Source organism: Rhodnius prolixus, unplaced genomic scaffold, assembly GCF_049639745.1.
Source record: "Rhodnius prolixus isolate KJV_2025 unplaced genomic scaffold, Rpr scaffold_6, whole genome shotgun sequence".
Classification (NCBI taxonomy): domain Eukaryota; kingdom Metazoa; phylum Arthropoda; class Insecta; order Hemiptera; family Reduviidae; genus Rhodnius; species Rhodnius prolixus.
Window position 1 is genome coordinate 22,860,604 of NW_027411634.1, and position 20,519 is coordinate 22,881,122.

General features: G+C 34.1%; 1 long non-coding RNA gene across 2 annotated transcripts; it reads right to left on the bottom strand.

Annotated features, from left to right (window-relative positions):
* Positions 1–7,647: 7,647 nt before the first annotated feature.
* Positions 7,648–20,137, bottom strand: LOC141461026 (uncharacterized). Of its 2 annotated transcripts, none has more exons than XR_012462474.1 (4): positions 20,042–20,137; positions 17,793–17,968; positions 12,876–13,001; positions 7,648–11,924 (listed from the first exon to the last, which is right to left on the bottom strand). It is a non-coding gene; the product is annotated as an uncharacterized lncRNA (long non-coding RNA). The 2 variants fall into 2 exon arrangements; XR_012462473.1 differs by having other exon boundaries at positions 7,648–12,216.
* Between the last annotated feature and the right edge of the window lie 382 nt (positions 20,138–20,519).

The window sequence follows — 20,519 nt, forward strand, 5'->3', positions numbered from 1 at the left end:
AAATATTTTCTGTAAAACTCTAATAAGCTTATTTAAATTTATTTTATTTAAATAATTAAAAAACGAATATTAAAAAATAAAATAAAAATTGAAAGGAATATAGAAATAAAAATAATACTTTAATAAAAGGGAAGGGATTAGCTATGAGGTTAGCATACTGGACTCCCACGCGGAGGTCCCGGGTTCGAATCCAGCAGCTGACCCTTAGATTTTCTCTTCCTAGGAGCTTCTTACAGCTCACTGTCCGGTGATGGACAGTGTTGTCTGTAACGAGAGAACACTGTCCGGAGGCCGGCAGTGCACTGGGAAAAGCTCCGGGCGCTAATGACCTCAGCTGTTGATGCGCCAAAAAAAAAAAAAAAAAAAAAAAAAAAAAAAAAAAAAAAAAAAAAAAAAAAAAAAAATACTTTAATAAATAATTAGATATTTTTAATTATAACAGTTAAAAAGGTTATAGTGTTACCTTATAGAAATTTAAAATGGATTCTAGTGATGCCTGTTTAGAAAACACTCCTCCATCAATAAAAGAAACAGCAGAAAATGTAATAAGTAATGTAAATACGTAAGTAATGTGAATAATTGTAATATAACAATAAATGTTTATAATAAATAAATTACTTTTTGTAGACTAAAAATGAAATTTTTAATTTTATTAGTTAATAAATGGTTGCAGAAAAAATATAATATTTAACTCGAGTGTCAAGTATTTTTCTCACACTCGGCAATTTGCACTTGCACTCGCATCGCTTCGCTCGCTCGTGCGTGCAAACCCTGCCTCGCGTGAGGAAAAGTACTACTTTCCACACTTGTTAAATAAATAACTATTTATTGTATATTCAATTTAAATAGTATAGTTTAGTTTAGTTTTATTTTATTTTGTTTTATTATGTTTTCTTGGTTAAAGTACTTTTTATTTTTGTATTTTACAATTACATTTTGATTTTTGTTATTATCAATTACTTAATTTATAAATATTAGTATTAATACTTTTGAGTTGTAACAAAATGTAAGTCACAGTACCACTGTACCATCTATATTGTACAAATTCGTATTTTTTATAGATGTAATAAAATAATAACAATAATAATAATTTAAATATATTGACTGCTGTATATGCTTTTATTCAAAGCATAAATTATTATTATTTTGTACATTATGCCACAATCTAATTTTAATTTTTGATATATTATTTATAAATTTGTCAAAACACAACTTTTGTAACTTGTAATGTTATATTTCATTGAAATAAAAATTATTCGAAACAAAATTTATATATTTATTAAGTGACAGAATAACAAGTAGGTTGTTTGGCCATTATTAAATATTTATTGATCCATATTTAACATATTTTTATTAAAAGTGAAATTAGATTTGTTTCAACCTTTGGTGACCTTTACAAAGACTGAAATGGATGTTGCAAGAAGAATAGATGTTTAGGACACTAAATTCAGTTAGAAAACGTTGGCTTATGGAATTTTAATTTTCTGAAACTGACCAAAACGCAAAAAAAAAAAAAATCTTTTCTAAGACTGGGCAATAACTGTTACTACGAGGGTCGTTTGAAAAGTCCGTGCAAAAATAAAAACTACTTAATTTTTTGGGGTAAACCTTTTTTATTTTTCAACATAGTCTCCTTTTAGGCTTATACACTTCGTCCAACGCTGCTCTAGTTTGTTGATCCCTTCCGAATAATAGGATTTGTCCAAGTCTGAAAAATAGCCATTCCTTTCTGCAATCACCTCCTCGTTTGAATAAAATCTTTTTCCCGCCAGCCATTTCTTCATATTGGGGAACAAATAGTAGTCCGAGGGAGCCAATTCTGGAGAATAGGGGGGATGTGAAATGAGTTGGAACCCTATTTCCATTAATTTTGCGACCACAACTGCTGAGGTGTGAGCTGGTGCGTTGTCGTGATGGAAAAGGACTTTTTTGTGGGCAAATCGTGGGCGTTTTTCTTGCAGCTCGGTTTTCAAACGGTCCAATAACGGTGAATAATATGCACCTGTAATAGTTTTACCCTTTTCCAGGTAGTCGATGAGGATTATTCCTTGCGAATCCCAAAAGACAGTCGCCATAATCTTTCCGGCCGAAGGAACGGTCTTCGCCTTTTTTGGCGCAGATTCCCGTTTGGCAACCCATTGTTTAGATTGTTCTTTGGTCTCAGGAGTGTAGTGATGTATCTATGTTTCATCCACAGTGACGAAACGACGCTTAAAGTCCTGCGGATTCTTCTGGAACAGCTGCAAACCGTCCTTGCAACACTTCACACGATTTCGTTTTTGGTCAAGCGTGAGCAATCGCGGCACCCATCTTGCTGATAGCTTTGTCATGTCCAAATGTTGATGCAAAATATTATGTACCCGTTCATTCGAGATGCCCACAGCACTAGCAATCTCACGCACCTTCACTCTTCTGTCATCCATCACCATATCATGGATTTTATCAATGATTTCTGGAGTAGTAACCTCAACAGGGCGTCCAGAACGTTCAGCGTCACTTGTGCCCATATGGCCACTCCGAAAATTTTGAAACCACTTATAAACTGTTCTAATCGAAGGTGCAGAGTCACCATAATGTTTATCAAGCTTTTCTTTAGTCTCCTGAGGCGTTTTGCCTTTCATAAAGTAGTGTTTAATCAACACACGAAATTTTTTTTCGTCCATTTTTTGAAAATCACTCGACTTCCTCGATTCAAACGAATGCCAAACACAAAGAAATAGACCGATCTGGCTGAAACTTGGTGTGTGTTCTTCCAAGAGATGCTACTAACTAAACATAACCTCGATACGCGCCAGTGGTGCTATCTCTCTGACTTTGCACGGAATTTTCAAACGACCCTCGTATCTAATTACAAATATTTATGTTTTTAAAGAACTTTTAATTTATTAACTCGTTAAAACAATTATTTTCTGATGTTGTAGTTGAAGATATTAAGATTAATATGTTTGCTTAGAATAAAAGAGCACTGTGTTATTGCGAGAGAGATATGAAATGTGAAGTCTTGTTGATATGAAAGATAAATTATAAATACTCGTGAAGAATCGAAAGAAACTAAGCTATATGATATAAATAAATACAAATGCTATGTTATGACATAATTATACAATCTAATTAAGGATTCTAAAGCAAGTGATAGACATAGTGGGATTGTTCTATGAGATGCTGAAGATGCGAAGTGAATGGTTGAATTGGTGAAGATTTTTGGTCAGTTTGTAATAACAAGAGAATATGATATGTTTTCTCAAGATTACCTATTTTGAAAGAAAAAGCTACAATGATTTTTTATCTTAAATTACCCAAATTAAGTGGTAGTCTATCTTCTTATTGGAAACAATTACTGAGTATTTGTAAATGATTTTTAACATTTCTGCTTCACTCAGGATATTAAGGACAATTAATAATTGTTGTTCGAAGAAACTTTGACCTTTAGAAGATTAGAAACATACCAAAGGAGGTATAAGTTTGTTTACCTTTCTGATTTTCTAAAGACTTGTCCACAGAGACCAGATTAGATGTTCTTTTGATGTTGGTCAAGCTATAGAAATGACTTTAGATGGAGAAACCAGGTCATATCACAAACCTAGAGATATCGGTTTTACCCAGATAATTGTTATTGGCCTTCCCCCTTACCATTGCCTCTTCACTGGATCCGATAAGGAACTAGCAATTACCCAACAAGATATCTCTCTTGTTCGCTCACTTGAAAAACTTCCATGGATTAGTTCTTTTCCAGGCAACGATTTGATACATGATTAGAGTCATTTTTGTGGTTATGGTAGGATTCAGTGAGTATTGGTTTGAGCGAAAAAAAAAAATTAAATAAATAAAAGATACGAGAGCGGTATGCGGAAATGGGTAGAGGTAGGTTTCATTCCCCATTCTACTGTTCCCATAACTTGGTTTCCAATTCAATACCAGTACGCACACAGCGAAGCCATGGACGATAAGGAGAGCCCAATCTGTTACAGTGATCATTTACCCATTCCAATCTCCTTTGGGTCTGTAGGCTTACAAACTGTCTAGACTCAATTATCGGTCTGTTCTCTTAGACAAGCGGTAATTGTGTTGTATCGTACAACAAGTCCGCTATAACAAACCAACAGAACAAGGTAATATTAAAGCGTCAACTATAACCAGCCCAACCATCCTTTGTGACATCTACTAGCTTAGATAAGTAGGGATAACACAAAATTGCTTTAACCAATCAATGTTATTTTCCTCTTACAAAATTCATTTTAAGATAGTTAATTAAATTAAATTTTTATCATTAATTCTGTAACAGTAATCTAAGTAAACATTTTTGACATTTACATAATCATATTGTGCCCACAATTTTAAAAAAATTTGCTTGCAATTTAAGATCGATTAGTTGTAAATTTATGCAAATAAAGTGTGAGAGAATTCTAGGTTGCGTTGTACCAATTTTAGCTTTAAGCAACGGCCTATTATATTCCGAACTGAAACAAAACACGCCGTCAAATTAGCATGCGTACCACAAGTGGAGAAATTTGCACTTACCTTTGCTTAAGTTTACTTAAAGTTGGCTATTTATTTAAGTCTATTTTCTTTTATATTGTGATAATTTGTACTTTGTTTTAGGGGTAATTACATGACGTATTTTTTTAATTGTATTTTAGAGGGTTTCTTTTGTCTTTGGCTTTATGTGTTAGGTTGTTACAATAAATATATATTATTTAATTGATTAAACTCATATTATGCAATATTTCACAACTCGTTTTTTATTTTAGAGAACTTAAGATACATTTGTACTATTTTTTCAGGTGAATAGTTTGTTTCCTTTTTAAACTTATTTTATTTTTTTTATTTTGCTAAGTATATTTTTTTGTCAGAACATAGTTTTAAGTCCTACATTTCTCGAAGTACAAGAATTTAATTCTACAATTACTAGATGGCGGTAGCAGCATTTCAGTTCAACAAGTTTAAATTGGAGACAATTTGTATAAATAGTATTTTGTATGAACAAAATTATACTGCAATTCCTTATACTGATTATTATTATATTATACTGATATCTAACTACATGTTAAATGTTGCTAAATTCTACGGTGAAATTAATGTTTGTTATTATTTTTGTTTTAATTTAAGATACCTCTGAGGACATTAGCGCTCTTTCTGTGCCCTGTCTGCCTCAGTGTAGCGTTCTACGAGAGTCGTTTGAAAAGTCCGTGCAAAGTCAGAGAGATAGCACCACTGGCGCGTATCGAGGTTATGTTTAGTTAATAGCATCTCTTGGAAGAACACACACCAAGTTTCAGCCAGATCGGTCTATTTCTTTGTGTTTGGCATTCGTTTGAATCGAGGAAGTCGAGTGATTTTCAAAAAATGTACGAAAAAGAATTTCGTGTGTTGATTAAACACTACTTTATGAAAGGCAAAACGCCTCAGGAGACTAAAGAGAAGCTTGATAAATATTATGGTGACTCTGCACCTTCGATTAGAACAGTTTATAAGTGGTTTCAAAATTTTCGGAGTGGCCATATGGGCACAAGTGACGCTGAACGTTCTGGACGCCCTGTTGAGGTTAATACTCCAGAAATCATTGATAAAATCCATGATATGGTGATGGATGACAGAAGAGTGAAGGTGCGTGAGATTGCTAGTGCTGTGGGCATCTCGAATGAACGGGTACATAATATTTTGCATCAACATTTGGACATGACAAAGCTATCCGCAAGATGGGTGCCGCGATTGCTCACGCTTGACCAAAAACGAAATCGTGTGTTGCAAGGACGGTTTGCAGCTGTTCCAGAAGAATCCGCAGGACTTTAAGCGTCGTTTCGTCACTGTGGATGAAACATGGATACATCACTACACTCCTGAGACCAAAGAACAATCTAAACAATGGGTTACCAAGGGGGAATCTGCGCCAAAAAAGGCGAAGACCGTTCCTTCGGCCGGAAAGATTATGGCGACTGTCTTTTGGGATTCGCAAGAAATAATCCTCATCTGGAAAAGGGTAAAGCTATTACAGGTGCATATTATTAATCGTTATTGGACCGTTTGAAAACCGAGCTGCAAGAAAAACGCCCACGATTGGCCTATAAAAAAGTCCTTTTCCATCACGACAACGCACTAGCTCACACCTCAGCAGTTGTGGTCGCAAAATTAATGGAAATAGGGTTCCAACTCGTTTCACATCCCCCTATTCTCCGGACTTGGCTCCCTCGGACTACTATTTGTTCCCCAATATGAAGAACTGGCTAGCGGGAAAAAGATTTTATTCAAACGAGGAGGTGATTGCAGAAACGAATGGCTATTTTTCAGACTTGGACAAATCCTATTATTCGGAAGGGATCAACAAACTAGAGCAGCGTTGGACGAAGTGTATAAGCCTAAAAGGAGACTATGTTGAAAAATAAAAAAGGTTTACCCCAAAAAATTAAGTAGTTTTTATTTTTGCACGGACTTTTCAAACGACCCTCGTATAGTTGCAGAGAACACTGTACATAACCAGACAGTGAGCTGTAAAAAGTTTCTGGAATGAGAAAATCTAAGGGCAGGCAGATGGTTTTAATCCGGGAGCTACTCGTAGGAATTTAGGACTCTTAATACTGAGTTAATCCATTTTCTTATTGTAATCATTATCTTATAATTTATATCTTACGTAAATAAGATATAATATCTTATAATTAGTTCCTACCAGGTCAACTCAAGGCAGCTTTGGGACTGTCTGGGTGCCCTGAAGGTAATTAGTGACCAAAATAAGGTCTTTCTAGTTTGGGTACCTGGTCATTCAGGACATAAGGGAAGCGAAGTGGCAGATTTATTGGCCCGGGAAGGCTGTGCGGGACACTTCGTTGGCCTGGAGCCCTGTTTTGGGCTTTCGAAGTGTGTTAAGTCTGCGGCCATGGGTGCAGAGGAGATCTCAGAAGTGGTGGTTGGCCACCACTGGGCAGAGACAGGCGAAGGAGTTTATTAAAGGCTATTCGCCGAGGCTGACTGCAGAATTAATCCACCAAGGCCGTGGGGGCTATAAGGATAATTGTAGGCCTATTAACCGGCCACTGCAAGCTCATGCATCGCATGGGGCTAACAGATGATAGCCTTTGTAGGTTCTGTCAGGAAGAAGAGGAAACAGCACTGCACGTGTTGTGTCAGTGCGAAGGGCTTGTCCTGGCTAAGGATGTTACTTCTCGGGGAAGAAAAACCAACACCTGTGAGCTTTACCCAAGATTCTGATCAAAAGGACGAGTCTGGAGGCTGAGCTTTAGAGTGAGGGGAGCCACAATAGATCAAAAGGGGTCGCAGTGGTGTACGCCTTGAGGCCGCCCTAGTTCAATCTAATCTAATCTAATTATCTTATAATTATAGCGCTTCAGCTGTCAAGGCTATTAGCCCTTCACTTCAGTACTAGCATCATAAATAATCATTGTTGTCACGAACCAATCCACTATCTATCACCAGAGATTCATTTCATCCTATATCCAACACCCAACCTTAGTACACAACCAGAGTGGAATTATTATATTTCTGTAGTGATAGTTGCTCCAATACCTGTCTCTGCAGATCCAGTGAAAACTAAGTGAACGTGTTGGCCTGTTGGAGTCTGCAAAAACACCAAAATCTTCGCCGAATTATTCCACTTTCCGTTCAGCGTCGCAGTGGTTGTTAACTGTTCAAGGTAGATAAGTTTTTCTTTTTGTATTTTACCAGAGAAAGGTCAGTTTTAAGATAGAAAATGATGGTAATATTTACCCTTAAATGCATTAAGAGAAATAACTAAAATTTCAGGTTGGAAAAAATGTTTAAGATTAACCATAATCTGCAACAGCTAAACATCTTAGAAGTTTACTAAGCGAATGAAATAATAAATAACGGTATTTATTTGCATTTATTTGGAAGATACAATAAAATTTTAAAAATTTGCTGAATTATATCTGTTATTTTTGGCAGAGTACAAGCCATGCTGCAAACAGTATAAAGTAAAGCTGAAGTGAGATCTAAGATCCAATATTTACCGTTTAAACTCCCTAACCAGGACTTATGTCTCTGCCCTGGGAGGTCTGCCCTAGCCCAACCCCTTTATATGTGTTTATATACATCTATATATATAGCTGTTAGGAAAACTAGCGCTGGAGGTGGTTGGATGAAATAAGGAAGGTTTGGACTCTAAAAATATATATATCACCCCTCTGTTGGGGGCTCACTGTACGCCTTAAAAATCCCTTAGACTAGAAGGTAGAAGCGTATAGCCATAGCCCTGGCTGTTTGCAAAGAACCTCCCAGGTGGGCCTCCCAGTAGGATTAACCCAAGATATTTATCACTTGTCAACTATTATATGGTTCACACCTTCTTGGTTGTTGGAGGAGACTCCTGGCGGAAGAGAGGCGAACCTTATACCAATCTTAATGCTGCAATGTAACCAGCCCAAACTCTATCACTAAAATGCTCTCCCTTGCAGTTACTTCTTGTATTTTTATTTTTACTATCAATCCATGAGTAACCGCACATTTTCTTTTTAACGCCTGGTTAAATGTTGTTATTTTATTAATAAACGTCAACAAAATATACTCATCTCATTCTATGGCAACATAATACCTGTATGTAGTTAACATTAACCAAACAACAAACCAAAGTTGTTAACCATACTTCAATATAGTTCCCTTAACTGTGTCAACATTACTGTAACCGTTCCCCTACAAGGTAGATGAGTAGGTGGGTAATATTACCATATGGGACAGTCTTTTTATTTTACCTTGCATATTTTGAACACTACAGAATTTAAAATCTACTCTGTAGTAAAATCATGGGCATACATTATTTGTCTTTGTAAATTTGTATAAGTCCTGAGTGGATCACAGCAAGGAGACTGGAGTTACACTGAAAAAGCTTGTTGTGGTGCCATATTGGGTTTTCAGAAAGTGTGGTCGTAATATGGGATATCCGTAATAATTATAGTTAATGTTCTCATTTCTCCATGAATTGTAATAATAAGCCTTAAATATGCCACAAAACTATATTTCACACAATTATCGTATATTAAGGATAAAAATTAGGGTGTAATCAGTTTTCTTAGAGGAATGTCAAGACATCTTTGAAATGATCTTTTTAGGCCCTTTATAGTACGCTGTAGAAAAAAAATATTTATAAGACACTAGTTTCGTCTTATAACAATATAACCTCATTTTTTTCCCCAATATACATTCATATTTGAAATCCATAATACTGGCCATTAAAACTCTCTACTTTCAACATTTTTAATGTCTAAGGGAAATTATTCTAACTTTCCTCGGTATTAACCAAAAGCAGAGGAAAATCAACCTTAAGAAAACTTTTTAGCATTGACAAAATCAACATGGTCCTCTCTTGGACAAAGCTGCCTTCTACAGCAGACAAAGCCTACCCCAAAGAGTAGTAAGGCACCAAAAACTAACAGATAGCACTACAGGGTTTCACAAAAACAGGGGTGTCCCAAATTCCAACCCCGTCCCAAATTAGCACCTTCTCCTCTACTGGTTCGCATTTATTTCCTGCTAAAGAGGAAAATAATTTCCCGCTTCACTAATTATAAACTGGGGAAGAAACAGAGAGATAGGCTTTCAAAAAGAAAAGGGCTGAGGATAATGCTAAAATTCCTAAAGTAAGAATAACTAAATATTACTTTACAAAAATGGTTGTATAAACATTACAGTAAAAGCTCTTTATTCGCGGGGTATATGTTCCATAAATATGCCGCGAATACAGAAACCGTGAATACGGAATGGTAATTTATATGGGATTATAGGGGATACTATATTAAAGTGTGTTCCTAGGTGACAAAATAAAAAAAAAAATATATAAAAATATCAATTTAATTGAAGTTTTTGAACATTTTGATTAATTATCTTAAGGCTTAGGCAATGGTTTGAAGAATTTTGTAATTTTCTCTTGCTTGGCAGTTTTTAAAAGCTTTTGTTTGCAGTCAAAGTTTGAACTTGCCACTACAACTACCATCAGGTTCTTTAAAATGAGCGTAAAGATACTTTGCCTTCACCCGGACTATTGGACCACTCAGGGGCACCCTTTTTTGATTGCGGTCTTCGATCCATAATGGCAACGCCACTTCCATTTTTTCTATTGCTGGATCACGAACAATTGCTTTCATTCTGTGCGTTTACATTCTCAAAAACACCGATCGCGGCGAAGGCGGCTTATGTCAAAGTCCTCGGCGATATCATTTAACAACATACTTTAGGCAAAGTTGTAATAAGATCTATTTTACTTTTTTTATTAGTCCATTTGACGGCAAAGGATATTGGGTTGGATACCTATTGGAATCCTTTTATTATCATAGTGTACTTCCGCGAATATAGGAATTGGGTCGCATTTTTTTAATCCGCGAATAGTGAAAACGCGAATGAAGGAAGCGCGAATAAGGAGCTTTTACTGTACTTTTATTAATTGTATAATACAATACAGTTTGTATTTAAAGCAAATGTTCATAGTATATTTCAAAGTTTTGTCCAATACACGTTTAACAAAACTTCTCGACTTCTTTTCTTGCTGTGACTGAATGACGTCCTCTGAGTCAAAGTATTTTGAAGAATCGAACAGTCTCAAAGGCATACCGACAAGTTTGCTTTATTGTCTTAGTCTTCAACGAAGCTCTTATTGAAATGGCAATTATAGGTTCATCTACGAAAACCTGCGTTCACATTCACTTTCAAGATATTGGAATGATAAATCAAAATGCATATAAAATGCAATAGTTTTTTCTGGATATCTCTTTTCAAGAATGCAATCACGGAATGCATGAATCATTTCCTTTGCATTCAGTTGCAGTCTGATTGACATGTTTCTAATTTCCATTTCTCCGAATGTCAGTTAAGTAAGTAATATCTTTATGGCCAATATTTTTGCTCTAGTACATGAGACCAATACGTAAACTTATCGTCTTCCCTATTAAGCAATCTTCTTTCTACTGACTGTTGTAATTTTGTACAAAATGTATTTGGGTCGATGCGAGGGACCTTTTAAAATCTGTCGAAAAACGCTATTCCAAGGCGTTCTATGATAAACCAAAAAGCACTGAGCCCAAGAATATATTAAATTGCTAACTTGGTTAAAAAAAACTATGCAATTTAAAAACAATAATATATGTCTTTTTTTTTTCTTTTTTTTATTCTTTTCATCATCGAGTGTTTCATTTTGTGGATGTCATTCGTGTTTTTCAATCTATCGTCAACGATGCTATTTTTAACGATGAACCACTTAAATGTCTATTTGAAAGCAGATTGTCAATATCTTCAGTACAGAGAGTATATAAAGGGGAATTTTGGGATTCTAGTTACAAATATTTTATGATAACAGCTGATAAATTTATAATATTTTATGCATATAAATGTTAGATTTCAAAACTACTACATAATATAATATACTATACTACTACATACATATATATAACTATATTTCATTTTTTTTTTTTAATTTTATTTTATTGCCTGAACATATAAAAAATACAAAAGGCATGTCAAAAATGTTACATATACATATATATCAAATGGCCTTGTCTAATTAAATATAATAATTTACGACAAACCAAGATAACATTTGTTATATTCTTTATCTCTATTTTTATTAAAATCTTATATTTATTATTACTTTAAAATTGTATTTGCAAGTAAGTTTGATTATAAAGGGTTTAATTTTTAATAGTGTATTTTAGGCTGTATTTTTAGGGTAGCATTATTAGGCCAATTCTCTGGCATCACACTCATTGCCTTCTGTCAATATAACGTTCATTTTTTGAAGATAACAAAGAATCGTCACTCCATATCTCCTATTCTATGGAAGCCATCCGTGAATTGTAACTTCAATTACCCACTCTACTTCTTAAGCGATAGTTCATTAAATGAGACATAAAAATTAATGTTCAAAAGTGCTAGAATATAAAATATTAACCTTGGACGAAGCATAAGCTCTCCTGAAAATAAATATTTTGTATTGGACTGTATCTGTTCGAACCTACTACTGAACAATACCCTACAGTCTCACTGTAAACAACGACTGGCACAGGGCCGGCTCCAGGATTTTGTGGGTCCTTGCGCAACAGAGCCACAACGGGCCCCTTTGTAAAGGAAAATCATGGTGCTTCTTGATACAACTGCTTGATTCCCTTTAATCGCTCCTTCAAGGTTCTCCATCCGAGGGGGGGCCCACGTTGCTTCTCGGGGCCACCGGCACTTACCTGGGTAAGCCGGGTGCTAACGTCGGCCCTGCGAGGAATCCAAGTACAGTGGAACCTCGCATAACGAGCACCTCTCTTAACGAGTAATTCGCATAACGAGTAAAACAAATTGATTCTTATAGCGAGCGATGTTTCGCATAACGATAGTTTTCTAATGACATTTCGCTGACTGCGCAGTTTTCGCTGACTCATCGAAAACTGCGCATTCTTCGATTAGTCATCCCTGTTTACGCATATGCGTTTCATATTCTCCACGTATCTAATGCATTGATACAGTCGAAACCGAACTTCACCGAATGAGTGGTGTATAGGGGAAGTCCATATAGTGATATTTGTGTTTAAATATTATTGTGTTTATTTTGTTATCCCTCTAACAAAATGGTTTCGAAAAGAATTAAAATAAAGTTAGAATTGAAACGTAAAATCATTGAGAAACGAGAAAATGGTGTAAGTGTGGCTGATCTAGCAATTATCCCCTTTTATTTTAATTTATATAAAAAAATTGTTTCGCTTAACGAGTATTTCGCGTAACGAGTAAGGTTCTGGAACGAATTATGCTCGTTAAGCGAGGTTCGACTGTACTACATTCAAAAGACATGTTCCCCTCCAAAAAAAAACGTGACCACTTACTAGGTTCACTTTTGACAGATCATAAAAACTGCAGAATAACAATTTTAAAAAGCATACCTGAAACTGACGCGAGTTTAAGAAATCGAACTGATTTTGAACAGACAAGAATTTCTTATTTTTCCTTTTATTTTTGAATCGTAACTTCAAATACGTAGTACCCAGTTTGTACAAACCAGTTCACACCTGAAATTCAAATTACATTTTGAATTTAAATGAAATGAAATGAAAGCCATTTTTTAAATACTATACACAATACATTTAAATATTTACCCCAAGGGTAATTGGAGTTGCTAATTATAACATTTAAAGATAAAAATTTATCTATTCTTAGCTATCTATTTATTCTAAATTATTATCTTTAACTTAATCTGTATGTATTTTTAATTCAAAGTTATTTAAATTTAAATAAATTTACAAAAAATAAAAATATTATTAATTTAACAAAATTATAGTTATTACAACTTCAGAGGTGATCATTAACATCTTAATTTACATACAGCACTGCACTAACACACTAACACTAACCCAACATATTTTATTTTTATCAAATTTATCTCTGATTTAATTGTTTTAATTATTTATCTTGTGGTAGCCAAGCTTCTGCATACACTGAACTCATTCTTCACCTTTAGAATCATTCTGAATTACCATTACAAAATAATTGGAAAAATAAATAATTTTTGTCTAGTTTTGAACAAACCTTTTTGATTGCTGCTTCAGTGATTAATAACTAAGACAAAAATGTATTGTACTCACAGTTAAGCCTTTAATTAGAAGTTACGATTGCAGAATTAATGGGAAAATAGGTAATTCTCGTCTAGTTTCGATTGGAATGATCGATGTTTTAGTTTCAGTGAAATAATAATCAAACCAATGGAAGGTTATACAAGGTAAACCTAATATAAACTTGCAGAAGTGCCGGTAGCCCCTAGAAGCGTTTGTGGGCTTCAGCACACGACCGGTTAAGCCGGATGAGTTTTCTAGTAACTAAGTCTAACGCCGGCCTTGCCGGGAATTCATGTACTGCACTCAAAAGATATGCTCTCAAAAAAAATTACTCATTTACTAGTTTAACTTTTGTGAGATGATCAAAACGACAATAAAACAAGGTTTAAAAAAAAAACTCTATAATAGGGGTCTTTAAACTACAGCCCGCGGGCCACATGCGGCCCCCTGACACCATTTATCTGAAGGGGCATCTCTTTCATTGGTTGGTCAGTGAGAGGAGCACAGGATGCATCCGCAAAGCGTGGCGTCACTTACGTACAGTGTTACTTCCGATGACGCGGGACGCAAGCTTCAAGGCTCCGGAAGCAGTGTGAAATAACATCAGAAGTGGGAAGAAAGGCATTGCACTATAACTAAACCGGATATTGACCATCTAATTAGCCAAAAGCAGGTCCACAATTCCCACAGAAATACTGGGCAGTTTGGTGATTTAAATTTACTTGTTCTTTATTTGAAATATTCTATTTGTTCCCGTTTTGTTTTTTGTTTTTTACTTTAAAATAGTTTGTTTTATAGTCCGGCACTCCAACGGTCTGAGGGACAGTGAACTGGCTCCCTGGATAAAAAGTTTAGGGAACCCTGGTCTAATACATCACTTCTCTTTTATGTTATTTCTAAACAATGGCGGTGGCCATTCGATTTTTTTCGAAGATAAAGATTAGACCGTTTATTTTGAAAGTGGTGTAAGTCCATTTTTGAAAAAAATGAGATATCACGTAATTCACGCTTAATTTTATGTTAATTTTTTATGTTTAACTAGTCCGTGTTTAATTTCTTAAAAAATTCCCATGATTTGTAGAATTTAAAATTGGGCGGTAAATGAAATTGCATAATCATTGATTGTGAAAGTGGTGTAAGTCCAATTGACAGAGGTAGGCGGCTTAGCAGATGGTTGCCGATCAGTAGCCTGTTATTTTACATTTGTTTTATATTAAATACTATCAATATCTTGTAATTTTAACAATGTAATTAGCGTCTAAAATTAAAAATATTACTTCTATTTTATGTCGTGTCATTATTATTTGTAAACAAAATTGGATTAATATGAAGTATATTATTATTTATTAACATGAAATATTATTATATATTAGTAGGTATATTATTATTTGAAAATATATATTATTTGATTTTTCAAAATTGAAACTAAACGATTTTTACAATTGTCTAATTTGAAAGTGGTGTACGAGGGTCGTTTGAAAAGTCCGTGCAAAAATAAAAACTACCTAATTTTTTGGGATAAACCTTTTTTATTTTTCAACATAGCCTCCTTTTAGGCTTATACACTTCGTCCAACGCTGCTCTAGTTTGTTGATCCCTTCCGAATAATAGGATTTGTCCAAGTCTGAAAAATAGCCATTCGTTTCTGCAATCACCTCCTCGTTTGAATAAAATCTTTTTCCCGCCAGCCATTTCTTTATATTGGGGAACAAATAGTAGTCCGAGGGAGCCAAGTCTGGAGAATAGGGGGGATGTGAAACGAGTTGGAACCCTATTTCCATTAATTTTGCGACCACAACTGCTGAGGTGTGAGCTGGTGCGTTGTCGTGATGGAAAAGGACTTTTTTGTGGGCCAATCGTGGGCGTTTTTCTTGCAGCTCGGTTTTCAAACGGTCCAATAACGATGAATAATATGCACCTGTAATAGTTTTACCCTTTTCCAGATAGTCGATGAGGATTATTCCTTGCGAATCCCAAAAGACAGTCGCCATAATCTTTCCGGCCGAAGGAACGGTCTTCGCCTTTTTTGGCGCAGATTCCCCCTTGGTAACCCATTGTTTAGATTGTTCTTTGGTCTCAGAAGTGTAGTGATGTATCCATGTTTCATCCACAGTGACGAAACGACGCTTAAAGTCCTGCGGATTCTTCTGGAACAGCTGCAAACCGTCCTTGCAACACTTCACACGATTTCGTTTTTGGTCAAGCGTGAGCAATCGCGGCACCCATCTTGCGGATAGCTTTGTCATGTCCAAATGTTGATGCAAAATATTATGTACCCGTTCATTCGAGATGCCCACAGCACTAGCAATCTCACGCACCTTCACTCTTCTGTCATCCATCACCATATCATGGATTTTATCAATGATTTCTGGAGTAGTAACCTCAACAGGGCGTCCAGAACGTTCAGCGTCACTTGTGCCCATATGGCCACTCCGAAAATTTTGAAACCACTGTTCTAATCGAAGGTGCAGAGTCACCATAATGTTTATCAAGCTTCTCTTTAGTCTCCTGAGGCGTTTTGCCTTTCATAAAGTAGTGTTTAATCAACACACGAAATTCTTTTTCGTCCATTTTTTGAAAATCACTCGACTTCCTCGATTCAAACGAATGCCAAACACAAAGAAATAGACCGATCTGGCTGAAACTTGGTGTGTGTTCTTCCAAGAGATGCTACTAACTAAACATAACCTCGATACGCGCCAGTAGTGCTATCTCTCTGACTTTGCACGGACTTTTCAAACGACCCTCGTAAGTCCATTTGCAGCCCGTAAGTATACATCAGTTTAGTAAAATACGCCTAAAACAAATTTATATAACCAAATTACATATTGATAAAACAGTAGAAACATTGCCAGACTTCATATACTTTGTCTAAATTTTAAAATTAACAGATATGTTAACCTTTAATTTTCTCGAAATAACAGAAAATGGACTTACACCACTTTCAAAATAAACGGTCCAGTTAATAAAAATTACTCGTACATCCGGAGAGTAACCGCTAATGATAACTCAAATTTTACATCACTAATGATCCACTATTTTCTTATTGCAGGAGTTCCTGCTCTTGCTGTTCTAAATTAAAAAAAGAAAAACGATTTATATTTAAGTGGTTTTGGTAAGAGAAATGGAACTATCGTAAAGTCAATTACACAATAGACCTCTTTTAATATCCTAAGAAGCGTGTGAGTAATGTATACTTCAAGAGCTGAAAGATCCATTCTCACAAAATAAGTTAGAACTACGTACAAACAAAAAAACAAAAACAGAAAATAAATAGCAAGCGAGAATTGGGAAAATAGATGGTATCCTGAATGAGATGCAATGAGAAATAAACCGGTGCGATGCATGTAAGAGAACAAGCTCGAGATACGTTTTAATTAGTGGAAAATCGGACATGTTCCATCAGTCTCTTTCTGGGAAGGCAGACGAATGGGAAACTGAACGCAATGCCCAAAAAGAGATTAAAAAAAAAATAGAAAGAAAAGGAAAATAGCGACCCTAGAGAGAAGAAATTGAAAAAGCGTTAGTACAACACCACCGACGTTAACCACAACTTTCAATTTACTGTTAACCAGAACGGACTGGTCCATTTAGATGGGTCTGACTAGGCTAAGAAGCAACGGCAAACTTCTGTAAACAAACACCATCCAAACTCCTAATAGCTGTTGAAGAAAAATAAAAATAAAAAAAAAAGTAGAAAGTAAAACGATTACTAATTATTCTTTTCTTACTTTTTCTTTAGGATAGACAAAGTCAAATATTGTAAAATTAAACTTTTATCTATTAAACTAAAAGAAAGTGGAAAATATCGTCAGTTTGAGCAAACGTAATCAAAATATCAAAATTATTAATAATGAAAAAGAAGCGAGTAGCTTTAATAAAATATTTCAAATTTCTGAATAGATATTCATTTATTAATGATAATAAATAAATAAATAATGATAATAAATAAATAAATAATGATAATAAATAAATAAATAATGATAATAAATAAATAAATAATGATAATAAATAAATAAATAATGATAATAAATAAATAAATAATGATAATAAATAAATAATGATAATAAATAAATAAATAATGATAATAAATAAATAAATAATGATAATAAATAAATAAATAATGATAATAAATAAATAAATAATGATAATAAATAAATAAATAATGATAATAAATAAATAAATAATGATAATAAATAAATAAATAATGATAATAAATAAATAATTAATGATAAAGGATTATTTTACCATCCATTTAAGGTGATGAACGATTATTTATTTATTATCATTATTTTGGTTCATTATACAGATTGGTTTCCATTTTGAACAGCAGAATCCTATTCTGCAAACACAGGTAAGTTTGTCATCTTCTTATCAAGGCAAAAAAAAATGCACATTTTTTCCATTTAGAAGTTGTTTCCATCCTAAAAAACATTATATAAATAAAGAATCCTAGATAATATTTAAAAAAAAAATAAAATAAGTGTGTAGTACAAGAAAAAAATACAATTATAAACGAGGATATGTACAACATTTTAAAGAGAATTTGGGAATTTTATCTTTTGTAGGAAAAGAGAGAAAAATTGTCAAAATTTGGGGGTATTTCAACAATACGTTTTTTCGTGCACGTTTTGGACAAATAATCGTTATACAGTTTTAATGCATTTTCTATCAAAAAAAGCTATAAACCTCTAAGCCAGCGTTTTCCAACCTTTTTTGGCTCGCGTACCACTTGGTAGTAACAACATGCTAAATTGTACCACTTCGTAAAAATGATTGCCGAGTGTGTTATTTTATTATTATTATCTTTATTTGTATAGAGATACAAATGTATCTGTTACAAAAGAGTTCAAGTTCATGTTCACTTTATAAACAGTAAGATCTTAGTTTTAACACTTCTTTTTTTTTTTTAAATAATTAAAAATTGCGTACATATTTTTCTCTTCAAAATTATTAATTAATTTACAAAGTTCTGTCGAGCGGTTAGAGTCTAGACCAAAGCAAATATGAATTGGTAGTTGGACGTTAAGTCCCGCCTGAAAAAATAGGCAATTACTTACAAAGTTCTGCTTTAGGATTATTATATTTGTGCCCAAATCTTCTAAATTAATTTCTTTTAAGCATTCAACTACCTGTAAGTACCAATTAAATTTAATGTTGCTTGGATAGTGCTTACTCATTACAGTCTCTTTAAGCAGATTTTTACTCAGTTATCATTTAAGTTCTGTCACATGTTATTCTATTAAATTTTAGGGTTTGGGTGAGTAGAAATTAATTTTTTAATTGGTGCTTATAAAAATAGCAAATGCGAAGATTCTTTCAGAACTTCTGTGGGGAATTCTCTTAACAGGTTTTCGTTTGCTTTGCTGTATCATTTTACATTCTCCATTACCGTTGTTTGTTTCTTTCTCCACAATTAGTTAGCAAAGTCGATCTTTTAGTGTAATATCTTAACGAAGATTGTAATCTAAGTAATGTTTTTATTGATTTTTAAAATTACAGTAAAGGCGCTGAACAAAACTTTGATAAATGTGTTTAGTAAAATAGAGAATACAATGACGTCTAGAAGAGAGCAGAGAAGAACAGTGTGGGAGTAATGTGAGAGATAGCTGGCGAGAGAATTTATAGATTTGCTTCTGAATACGAAGAAGGAACGACTGCAGTTACCCTGGGCACCATGAATGCGAAGCTGTACGCCCTTCTGTAAATGAAAGCTTCAGCTAGAGCAACAATATGTAGTAGTGTGGAGGACAAGTGAAAAGGCAGTCATTCGCTTCCATCTAGGTTTTGATAGAAGCACAGCTTTTTGGGCGGGAGTAGAACGAGGAGTGCTCAGGTTTTCATAACAATACCACATTGTTGTTTGATTTATTGCGATCGTATAACATTGCATTCATGCTCTACCATTGTCTTAGATCTCTTTCACTCGATTTAAAAAAAACAAAGCAGTTTACATTTTGTTTTATTATTTATTCTGCTTTAATAGGAGGTGATTCAGTCGCTGAGAAATTATCGATGCAAGCAACTATTTCATTAGACTTTTAGTTTTCTTTTAAATGCATACATACATGAGACAAAAACTGGTTGGACATGTATAATTTTAGATTGAGTGTGCTCTAAGCTATGACATTGAAAGGGCACCTCACTCAAACGTTGCAGTAGAATGTACTGTGGACGTTTAAATTTTTAAAAATTAAATGCAAATAACTTTTCTGTCAGCAATTATGATTATTTCTTTTTTTTTTAAAGACACGTCAACATTTGAGATTATCTCTCGTTAGAGACAACACTGACCATCACTGAACAGTAAGCTGTAAGAAGCTCCTAGGAAGAGAAAAATCTAAGGGTCAGCAGCTGGATTCGAACCCAGGATAAACGAGTTAGAATTCAGTATAGGTATGCTACCCATTGAGTTAATCTCTTTTCTGGCAATTATTATTATCATTACCTCCTTAACTTGTGTTATTTTATAAAACTTTACTTTATTAAATACTTACAAATAATGGAGATTGAGAAATTTTTAAGCTAAGATTCACTAAGGCAGCAACCGAAGAAATATTAACCTGCACAAATATAACCCTACCCAAATTGTCTAACTAGAAGGTTATATATTTTGGCCATTAAGTTTGAGCTGGTCTTAGCTAACCTTTTAGGTGATAAGTTTATATCATTTTTGTTTCGTGCTTTATATTAGGAGTGATTTGTGTTGTTCTTATTTCTTTACTTAAGAACTTGTTTGTTTTACAATGCATGGTAACCATGTTTTAAAAAAAACTACTTTTTCACTTTCACGTGATCTTCAAACATGAGTTTCTGGTAGAAAATCAAAAATAGAAATCCTGCACGATTACGATATTTCCTTCAAGAAGAGTTAAAGAAAATAAAATGTGAGATTTTATACACTTAGAAAACCATCTGTAGGAAAGCAAAGAAAAGAGCACAATCATATAAAAATAATATTAGCAAGGTGAAGAG